Source organism: Oryx dammah, unplaced genomic scaffold (genome assembly GCF_014754425.2).
Source record: "Oryx dammah isolate SB20612 unplaced genomic scaffold, SCBI_Odam_1.1 HiC_scaffold_28, whole genome shotgun sequence".
Classification (NCBI taxonomy): Eukaryota; Metazoa; Chordata; class Mammalia; order Artiodactyla; family Bovidae; genus Oryx; species Oryx dammah.
Window position 1 is genome coordinate 105,599,369 of NW_024070212.1, and position 11,987 is coordinate 105,611,355.

Consider the following 11,987-nt stretch of genomic DNA (forward strand, 5'->3'; position numbering starts at 1 on the left):
TGGCAGGGAGGTGTCCAGAGGCTGGCAGGGAGGTGTCCAGAGGCTGGCAGGAAGCCACTGTCACCTCTAGATTGTAGAGAAAAGGACAGGAGGAGGCGGTGTCACCGGAGCCCTGGGGCTAGGTTCTGGCAGAACTGGACTACAGAACACAGAAGAGTTGGAGCCACGGAGGGCAGGCAGCCTCTGCCAGAGAAGCCACCGAGGCAGAAAGCGCAGAGGACAGATACCCAAGTTCTCCACCAGCCAGGCTCCCACCAATCCCTCTTACTGGCCCAAACCAGAGGAGCTTGCAAATGTAGCCTGCAGGGGGGTCAGCTCCCAACATGCACACAGTTGTGATTCCAAAAGAGATGTGAGTGCGAACAGGCTCAGGACGGGCATGACTCCCGCAGTCAGTATTTCACCTGAGCTCCTGAGTCTCACTCCTCTCTCCCAAGGGCTCCACACGGGGGAAAAGAGAAGAAGTATTGAGGCTCCTCCAGCTTCAACCTGACGGCCGTGGGTGTGACAGATCCCTCCTCTGAGCACAGGCAGAGACCCCAAAGACAGACCTGCGTGGGAGTCATCAAGCCACTTGGCAAGACTTACGGTACCCCCCCTGCCATCCAGAGCTCTGAGCTCCATGGAAGTTGTGGGTTGGATTTTAAACCCAGCAATGTCCAGGCAGAGGGCACCTGAAATCTGACCACACTTGACCCCTGAATCCCAGCTACCCAGCCCCAGCCAAAGCCACGGCAAACTTCATCCGTATAGCCTTCATAGTCTCAAATGTTCACCAAAATAATCTGAGCAGCAAAAAGCTGAAAAAAAGGTCGAGGTGGTTAAGGTAGGTTGGATTTCCCAGGAAACAGACTCTGAGGTGGGGATTTGTGAGTAGGGAGTGTGTGGGAGTCCAACACCTGCCAGGGAGTGAGGGCCACAGAACTGAGCAGAAGCGTTTGAACGGTGATGCAGCCTCAGCAAAGGCCTCAACCCACCCCCTGGGAAGCCCTAGGGCTTGCTTGAGTGGGACTGCAGAGAAGGCTTGAATTGAGGCCTTTCACCCTTGCAAGCTGGTCATTGAGGGTGGGCTCCCCTGGGAAGGAGGTATCACCTTGAGTGAGGCAGGTATCTGCAGCCAAGGGCAGCTCCCAGCAAGGAGCTCAGCAAGGAGCATCACCATTCGAGAAACTAAGGGAAGGAGCACCTCCATCCTGAAGAAGGATCTGGGTACCGCACCACAGCATCCACTACAGGTGCCCAGAACCAAAAGAACCTTCCAAGCAGAAGGGACCCAAGATTTACGGAAGTCTTTTGGGAGTCAACTAGTCTTTATGCTTTTGTTGTTGTTTTCTTTACGCATCTCATATATATTGAAAGGGGAAGTGAGGGATACTACCTGAGCATCTGAGTCAAAGTTTTCCCATCCACCCATGACACTGGTGATACCTAGAAATTCATCCTGTTGTGTGAAGAAACAGGGTGTCCTGATACACAGGTTATGAATTTGAAGTGTCCTGATAAGAGAAACGTGCCCCTATGTACATTGCAGCACTATTTACAATAGCCAAGACAGGGAAGCAACCTAAATGCCCATTGACAGGTGATGGAGAAAGATGTGAATGGAATACTATTCAGCCATAAAAAAGAATGAAATGATGCCATTTGTAGCAACGTGGGTAGACCTAGAGATGATCACCGCTAAGTGAAATAGGCCAGGCAGAGAAAGACAAATATTATATGATATTGTTTATGTGCACTCTGAAAAAAAAAGATACAAATGAACTTATTTCCAAAACAGAAAGAGATTCACAGACATAGAAAATGAATTTACCATTACCAAAGGGAAAATGAGGGTGGGGGAAGGATAAATTAGGAGTTTGGGATTAACATATACACACTACTATATATAAAGTTGGTTACCAACAAGGACCTGTTGGTTCCAATAAGCAACTGTATAGCACAAGGAACTATACTCAATATTGTGTAATAATCTATAAGCGAAAAGATTCTGAAAATAATATATATACATATTATATAACAGCTGTGCTATACACCTGAAACTAACATGATATTATAAATCAACTATACTTAAATTTTTTTAATTAATATAAACAGTTAATATTACAAATAAACTGATAGGGTCCATTTTACAAGTTCAAATAAATGTGGAGTAAAATGAAATCTGAACAAAAGGGGGGTGATGTAGGTTTCAGAGCCGCTAGCCAAAATCTCCTCTTTCAAACACCAATTAGCCAGCAAAACCAGCTCTTTATCAATGACACTCCTGGTGTGTGCAAATAAAATCATGTCAGTGGCATCCAGGAAACTGCTGTTCTTTCTTTTTCTTTGGAGACAAGGGGACAGGCTTCCAGCCACCTAGAAGCCAGAATGAGCATCTTCAGAGAAATTAGTATAATGAGTGGGTCAGTACTTACTACTGTTCTAGCTCTGATCGGTCACAAGACTGGTCCTCCTGACCCCCCTCTTAGACTTGTATCAAAAACCGGTCGGTCTTGAACCAACACAATGGCCTCTGAACATGAAGATTCCAGACTACAGTCTTAAGAACACACAGCTCTTTTCATAAGGATATTTTTCAGGCCAGAAAATATCTGGAAGTGACACTGTCGTATGAAAACCTAAACCATCTATGACTCTCCAAACCACACCCTCTGTGCCACAGCCCCATCAAGCCAGCCAGGGTCCAACCATAAGAAAGGAAGTTAGCAGAGAGGTGCCCTCTCTCTGTTACATAGGCCACAGGTAGCATGGAGAAAGAAAGTCACCACATCAGAAACACAGTTGACATCAGTGCTATATTTGAAATTTGAACTTTTCAGACCAAGCCTGGGAATTTTCTGCAGTTGGCAGTAAAAGAAGTGACCCTCCCAGTGCTGAGGTGTAAGACTTGATTGTCAAGCCACATACACAGAGAAGAGACACAACAGGAGAAAAGGCTCACCCTTCATTCAGCTGTCTATTCACTAAGCACTTTCTGTGAGTGGGACACTTGGAATAGAGCGGTGAGCAGAGACTCAGGGGCCTTTCCTCCTGTAGCTCAGAGTCAGGGCAACACAGACTGGAAAAACTAGCATCGCAAATAAAGAGAGTAAATGCCTTGAGAAGCACCACCCGTGAACGTGAGAGCTCACAGCAGCAAACCTGATCCAGCTTGGAGAGTCAGAGACGGGGGCTCATTAGCTCATTAGCTAAGGGCTGCCCCACATGTTTCTCTATTTGTTGCTATCATATCTGTGTACACATATGTTTTATATATATACACACACTAAGCATAGATTCTTGAGTTAGCCATGGAGTAACCTGAATATCATTCTCATTCCAGAGCAGATTGTGCTGGTCTCAGTTAACCTTGTTGTTGATGTAGTTTTTAATTGAAGTATGAAAGTGAGAGTGAAAGTGAAATTCAGTCGTGTCCGACTCTTTGCAACCCCATGGACGATACAGTCCATGGAATTCTCCAGGCCGGAATACTGGAGTGGGTAGCTGTTCTCCAGGGGAATCTTTCCAACCCAGGGGTCGTAAACAGGTCTCCCACACTGCAGGCAAATTCTTTAGTGTCTGAGCCACCAGGGAAGCCTAAGAATACTGGCATGGGTAGCCTATCATTGGTTTAAAATATTGTGTTAGTTTCAGGTGTATAGCAAAGTGATTCCGTTACCCATACAGTGTTAGTCGCTCAGTCGTGTCCAACTCTTTGCGACCGCATGGACTGCAGCCTGTCAGGTTTCTCTGTCCATGGGATTTCCCATGCAAGAATACTGGGGTGGGTTGCCATTTCCTACTCCAGGGGATTTTCTAGACCCAGGGACTGAACCCAGGTCTCCTGCATTACAGGCAGATTCTTTACCATCTGAGCCACCAGGGAGATTCTTTTCCATTATAGGTTATTACGAGACATTGAATACGGTTTCCTGTGCTATACATTAGGTCCTTGCTATTTATCTATTTTATATATAGTACTGTGTATCTGGTGGCTCAGACCGTAAAGCGTCTGCCTACAATGCGGAAGACCTGGGTTCGATCCCTGGGTCAGGAAGATCCCCTGGAGAAGGAAATGGCAACCCACTCTAGTACTCTTGCCTGGAGAATCCCATGGATGGCGGAGCCTGGTGGGCTATATCCATGGGGTCACAAAGAGTCGGACACGACTGAGCGATTTCACTACTACTTTACTACTGTGTATATACTAATCCCAAACTCTTAATTTATCTTTGGCCCCCTTTTCCCTATGAATAAATTTGTTTTCTATGTCTGTGAGTCTATTTCTGTTTGGTAAATAATTTGTATCATTTTTTTAGGTTACACATGTAAATGATATGAGACGATATATGTCTTTCTCTAATCCTGCTGCTGACTTAGCGAGCTCCTTCAGATACTGGTGATGACCGTCCCTGTCCAGAGTGAGCTGGGCAGGTCAGCGTCCTCATCCAGGACAGAACCTTAGCTGGAAAGCGTCCTGTCCCAGTGCACCTGCTTTGGAGACGGTGTAAGAATTTGGATGGGGATGGGCCCGCAGGCCTGTGAGAAAGACCCTGCGAGCCTCACCGCGTATGTGGTGTGTGTGTGTGTGTGTGTGTACATAGGTGAGTGCATACATGTGAGTCTGTGTGTCACGTCAGCGCACATGCAGAGGTGTGGATGCTCCGTGTTCTGCTGAGGCAGGCGGTAGAGAGAAGCACCTCATTTTCCTGGATCGGCAGTTTTGTGGCTCAGCGCCTCTGGGAGTTGGGCACTTTCTGCCTGCCCTGGTGTTCTTTACAGCCGTTTCGCCTGCAGCAGTCACACTGTTGAAAAATCTGGGTCCCTCTGACTGCTCAGAGACTGTGCAAAGGCAAACAAGTAGGATTCGTGGCCATTTTGCAATCCTTGCTCATTAGACATGTCTGGGGCCTTGCGAGTGAGCTCTGAGGATAAATAAGTATAAATATTATATTTGCCTGCAGGTTATCTTTAAAAATGTATTTCCCTCTCCCTCTACCTGCCCCCCCCAGTCCCCACGAACAACTGTCAGTGCCTCCAGAAAACTCCTGGGTATGGGAAGTGCCACCGTGAAAGTCTAGGGTCTTTGCAAGCCGTTTGTTTCCCAGGGCTGGGCCCCATCGCCCAGCCCATGGGGTGGCCACAGGCACCAGGGCACCCCGTGAGATTCTTGGTGCCCCCTCGGGGCAGAGCATGAAGGTCCCCTATGTCCTGAGAGTCGGAGCCACCCAGCAAGCATCCGACACAGAGGACCAGGGCCTTCTTCCTCACCAGTTGTGCCCGCCAGCACAGGCAGAGCCCAGAGTCACGTGTGCTAACCCTCAGCTAACAAGGCAGCAGTGCCCAGAAGCGATGGAGACTTCCACACCTGGAAGAGAAGGTCCAGGCCCTTCCCATGTGTGGGCCATTCAGTGTTTAAAGAGAAAACCGACTCCTGCAACTCAAGGCAAAGGGGAGATTTGCGGGAAGTGTACGGGAATTCTGTTCTCTTCCCCCATGATCTACTGACTCTGCAGTGTTTTCCAGGGTGGGATTCAGGAAGTGGTATTTTCAGAAAGATGCTGAGTGATACTGGTGTTCAGCCAGAGTTGAGAGCTCCTGGCATGGAGTGAGAAGCAAACAGAGGGCAGAGCCCTGCCCCTCAAGCTTTGGACGGCTGTGAGCATCAGAATCTGCATTGGGGCGAAGAACTTTCTCTGATCCCCTCCATCCTCTCCAGTTACGGCGAAGTGTCAGCTCTCTCTACCCATGACAGCTTCTCAATGGTCTAAAAAAAAAGAATCCCCTGCATGGATCTTCTCCAGGCTGGGCTGCCTCAGACCTGCCTCACAGAACAATATTTCCAGTTCTCCCACTGACTCCAGCATCCTTCAAGGGAGACCCTGGGCCGCTGTCACCTAAAATACAAGACACGGTGGGATCCTCTCAGTGTCTAGCCAGAATAGCAGGTCATGGGCTGCCCCAACGGTGGAGACTGTCCATCCTCCCTTCTGCCTATCCTGGTAAAGAGACCTTCTTGGGCTCTATGTGAGATGGGATGGCACTCCCTCTTATCAGCACAAAAAAGTGCCCCCCAACTGCATAGCAATAATAGCTACAATTTGTTTAATACTTCCTGTGAACCACCTGTTCTACAGATTGCTTTACAATGATTTATTTAATCTCTACTAAAGTAGTGATAACACTATTATCATTTTTCAGATAAGGAAACTGAGGCTCCAAGGATAACCAGCCTAAGGTCCCACAGCTTAAACCCAGGTCCTTTTCTTGACCACCAGCTCTATATTGCCCAAAAAATCTTCCTGAAGCAACTGAGTTCAGCTGCCTACCTGGACTGCCCCACCCCACCCCACCTAGTGACACTATAGGGATGGGGGCTTCAGAGTCTCCACATGGAGATTAGAGCTTCTCTGGAATCCTGAAAATAGATGAAGCATCCCTACTCACTGGAACATGACTGGTCTACACCTATTATCTAACCCCAGACTCGTATCGTTTGACTTGCTGGGCTCTCTGTAGTATGACCAGAAATCCTGGGCTACATCAAGCCTGAAAACAGAACTGGATAGTAAGATGAGAAGAAGTTCAGAGATGGAAGACTCCCTAGAAATCACCCAACCCAACCCCCTCATCATACAGGGGAAAACCAGCCCTAGAGAAGGAAAGAGTTCTTCTGACTTTAAGGGCTACTTAAAGCAGAAATGGCAATGGCTCTCATCTCATATACCAACTTTTGCTAGTTGGCTGCCTTTGAGTATTTTGTTGGGAACATTTCTGGCGCCATATCTGGGTTCAATGGGAAGGAATGCATAGCTAATAGGCAATGACAAACATGGGTTCAGGAAGAAGTAATGGCAGCAAGCATGCCAGGTAACACCAGCTCTGTGCCAGAGCCATGATTCAGTCTCAGGTGTCCTGACTGCAAGTCCAATGCCCAGCAGGCACAAGCATTCTAGTTAATTGTGAAACACTCTAGAAAATTCTGTTCTAGAAAGTTGTAAAACAAATATACCTCAAAGTGTCTCAGTGATTGTCCTAGGCATAATATATTTGGTTGCCAAGACTAGAAACTCACTCATTAGCTTAAGTAAAGGGGAACTGGTTGTCAAGATATGACAGGCAATCTCATAGGCCAGACAGAAAACAGTGCATCCAGCCCACAAGGGTCAGGAGTGGAAATGTAACCTCAGGGACACAGGCCATGCTCCTTGCCTCTTAAAGACACGTGTGGCAGAAACTATTGGTTGTCTATACAATAGTGACTCCACCACCTTCTTAGGCACCAACAGTCAGAGTTTGTTCAGAAATCAGGCAGTACCGAGTCCAGCCCAAGAGATGCACCATGATCAGTCCAAACGAGTCTTGATAATCCTATTTCCCTTTGCCAGTGATTCCCTTTGCAGGAACTGATTAATCCCAGTTCTGCTCAATGACATAGAAGGAAGCCTGCAGGGGGCTCAATGAAAGAAAAAACACAACGGGAAGCTTCTCCCTGCCTTCCTGTCTTAGATGTAGCCATGTAGGTTGTTGTCGTGTGATTGGTCCAGATTGGTCAGGTGATTAGCCCTGGTCCAATCATCTGTGAGCAGCTGTGGCTAGGCTGTGCAGCCATCTTACCAAGACAAGAGAAGCCATTACCCACATTCTGAGGGTAGCAGAGTGGAGAGCTGGGAAGAAACTTGAGATTTTTGAGTCACCAGCTATACCCTCGCTCTTTCGCCTCCTTTCCTTATGTCCCTGTTAAGTGGGATGATAAATGGGCATGTTGTTTAAACTTTCTTTAGTTGGGTTGTCTGCTTCTTTTTTTTTTTTTTTGAGGATAACTGCTTTACAATGTTGTGTTAGTTTCTGCTGTACAACAGGAATCAGCTATGTATACGTATATCCCCTCCCTCTAGAACCTCCCTCCTATCCCCCATCCCACCCCTCTAGGTCATCACAGAGCACTGAGCTGAGCTCTCTGTGTTATACGCAGCTTCTCACTAGCTAGCTATTTCACACATGGCTGTGCCACTCTCTGGAGAAGGCAATGGCACCCCACTCCAACACTCTTGCCTGGAAAATCCCATGGGCAGAGGAGCCTGGTAGGCTGCAGTCCATGGGGTCTCTAGGAGTTGCACACGACTCAGCAACTTCACCTTCACTTTTCACTTTCATGCATCGGAGAAGGAAATGGCAACCCACTCCAGTGTTCTTGCCTAGAGAATCCCAGGGATGGGGGAGCCTGGTGGGCTGCCGTCTATGGGTCGCACAGAGTCGGACACGACTGAAGCGACTTAGCAGCAGCAGCATGCTACTGTCTCAGTTCATCTCACCCTCTCTCTGCATCATTCCCCGTGTCTGTAAGTCTGCTCTCTACATCTGTGCCTCTCTTCCTGCCCTGCAAATAGGTTCATCAGTACCATTTTATAGATTCCATATATATATATATATATATATATATACATTAATATCCGATATTTGTTTTTCTCTTTCTGACTTCACTTTATAAGACAAACTCTAGGTTTATCCACATCTCTACAAATGATGTAATAATTCTTAACAATAAAACACCCATCATAATTTATTTCATCTGCTCCACACCTCAAAGTCCCCATCTGTAAACTGTGAATAGCAATAGGATTGACATAGGACTTAAGGATATAATGCATGTAAAACACTTAGGACCATGCCTTGAACAATTGTTAGTAATCGTTACCATTAAAAATCATCATTTGGATAAAATGATACTGTTATCTGATTTTAAATATTTCAGTGCTTCTCCACCCACTAAAAAGTGGGGAGGCAGATGAGAAACAAGAAATGTAGAATGCTGATAATTGTCAAATATAAGATCATGGTTACATAGGAGTTCCTTGTGTTGTTCTCTCTTCTCTTGAATGTTTTAAAACTTCATAATAAAAAGTTTAAAAATTAAAAAAAATCATTATTATTTGTGCTAGCTTGTCTCCAAGAGAGCCACCATGAAATCTTTCCCTCCCTTTACCACTGATATTTCCCCACCTAGAGATAGAGTCCATTCTTGCCAACCCTTGAATCTACACTGCTTGAAGCGATAAAATAGGGTTGGAATGATACTGTGCCAGTTTGAAGACTGGCCTTTAAGAAAATTGGCAAAGTTTGCTTCCCTTCTCTTCAGGCACTTGCTGTTAGGACAGCCCACTTGGAGCCCAGCCACCATGCAGTAAGAAGCCCCAGCCACGCAGAGGAGACATCTGTAGGTACTCCAGGCAATAGCCCCAATAGATCTCCTAGCCCACAGTCAGCATCAATTGCTCGCCAGCATTGTACACCATCTTGAACAGCTAGCCCAGCTGAGCTTTGAGATGACACCATCCTCAGCCACACTCTGATTAGAACAATATGAGAGACCCCAATAAGAGCCACCTAGCCAAGTCCAATCCACCCACAGGTAATAATAAACTGTTCTATGCCACTAAGTTTTTGGCTGGTCTGTTACATAGCAATTGGTAACCAAAATATTATCAAAGTAATCATTATATCTACTTCTTTGTGCTTCCCTGTAACTCCTACTTGTGTGTGAATGGAGTGTGTCACAGAAGGAAGTGAACAAGCTGGAGCATTCACCTTTGACCTCAATTCTACATGACTTTTCAGTGCTAGTGCCCGTAATACTGTCTTACTGATTTAATCCCTAAGTCTCAGTTTCAAATTCGTATGAGGAAAAAACCTGATAAGTCACACTGAGTTAAGTGTTCACCCCTATAAAATCATTTATGATCAAAAATGAAGGTCACATACTGTCTAATACTATATGGGGTATGGGGAAGAATTCCCTAAGAAAGGTAGGTGATATGGAGAAAATATGGTGAAAAGAAGAGAAGCGAAAAGCAAAGGAGAAAAGGAAAGCTATAAGCATCTGAAAGCAGAGTTCCAAAGAATAGCAAGGAGAGATAAGAAAGCCTTTCTCAGTGATCAATGCAAAGAAACAGAGGAAAACAATACAATGGGAAAGACTATAGATCTCTTCAAGAAAATTAGAGATACCAAGGGAACATTTCATGCAAAGATGGGCTCAATAAAGGACAGAAATGGTATGGACCTAACAGAAGCAGAAGATATTAAGAAGAGGTGGCAAGAATACACAGAAGAACTGTACAAAAAAGATCTTCATGACCTGGATAATCACGATGGTGTAATCACTTACCTAGAGCCAAACATCCTGGAATGTGAAGTCAAGTGGGCCTTAGGAAGCATCACTATGAACAAAGCTAGTGGAGGTGATGGAATTCCAGTTGAGCTGTTTCAAATCCTGAAAGATGATGCTGTGAAAGTGCTGCACTCAATATGCCAGCAAATTTGGAAAACTCAGCAGTGGCCACAGGACTGGAAAACTCAGTTTTCATTCCAATCCCTAAGAAAGGCAATGCCAAAGAATGTTCAAACTACCACACAACTTCCCTCATCTCACATGCTAGTAAAGTAATGCTCAAAATTCTCCAAGCCAGGCTTCAGCAATACGTGAACCATGAAATTTCAGATGTTCAAGCTGGTTTTAGAAAAGGCAGAGGAACCAGAGATCAAATTACCAACATCCGCTGGATCATTAAAAAGGCAAGAGAGTTCCAGAAAAACATCTATTTCTGCTTTTACTATGCCAAAGCCTTTGACTGTGTGGATCACAATAAACTGTGGAAAATTCTGAAAGAGATGGGAATACCAGACCACCTGACCTGCCTCTTGAGAAACCTGTATGCAAGTCAGGAAGCAACAGTTAGAAATTCACATGGAACAACAGACTGGTTCCAAATAGGAAAAGGAGTATGTCAAGGCAGTATATTGTCACCCTGCTTATTTAACTTCTATGCAGAGTACATCATGAGAAATGCTGGGCTGGAGGAAGCACAAGCTGGAATCAAGATTGCAGGGAGAAATATCAATAGCCTCACATATGCAGATGACACCACCCTTATGGCAGAAAAGTGAAGAACTAAAGAGCCTCTTGATGGAAGTGAAAGAGGAGAGTGAAAAAGTTGGCTTAAAGCTCAACATTCAGAAAACGAAGATCATGGCATCCGGTCCCATCACTTCATGGGAAATAGATGGGGAAACAGTGGAAACAGTGTCAGACTTTATTTTGGGGGGCTCCAAAATAACTGCAGATGGTGATTGCAGCCATGAAATTAAAAGACACTTACTCCTTAGAAGGAAACTTATGACCAACCTAGACAGCATATTACAAAGCAGAGACATTACTTTGTCAACAATGGTCCGTCTAGTCAATCAGCAAAGGTCCGTCTAGTCAAGGCTATGGTTTTTCCAGTGGTCATGTATGGATGTGAGAGTTGGACTATAAAGAAAGCTGAGTGCCAAAGAATTGATGCTTTTGAACTGTGGTGTTGGAGAAGACTCTTGAGAGTCCCTTGGACTGCAAGGAGATCCAACCAGTCCATCCTAAAGGAGATCAGTCCTGGGTGTTCATTGAAGGAATGATGTTGAAGCTGAAACTCCAATACTTTGGCCACCTGGTGCAAAGAGCTGACTCATTTGAAAAGACCCTGATGCTGGGAAAGATTGAGGGCAGGAGGAAAAGGGGATGACAGAGGATGAGATGGTTGGATGGCATCATCAACTCAATGGACATGAGTTTGAGTAAACTCCAGGGATTGGTGATGGACATGGAGGCCTGGCGTACTGCGGTTCATGGGGTCACAAAAAGTCGGACACGACTGAGCGACTGAACTGAACTGAATGGAGAAAATAATGGGTGCCTCGCAAGTTCCACATGATGGCAAGATGGCTGCAGCAGCTCCAGCCACTGCATCTTCTTGGATCGAGTGCAGTGAAAGAGAACCAGACCCTTCTGGTAACTCCTCCAAAAGTCCTGAATCAGTTGCAATCAATTTGCAACCAAGATGCTTTGATTGGACAGGCCTGGGTCATAGACTACACTTGTGAAGCCTAGAGCTGCTTCAGAAGAAAGGGTGAATGAATGCTTGTGTGTGTGTGTGTGTGTGTGTGTGTGTGTGTGTGTGTGTGTGTGT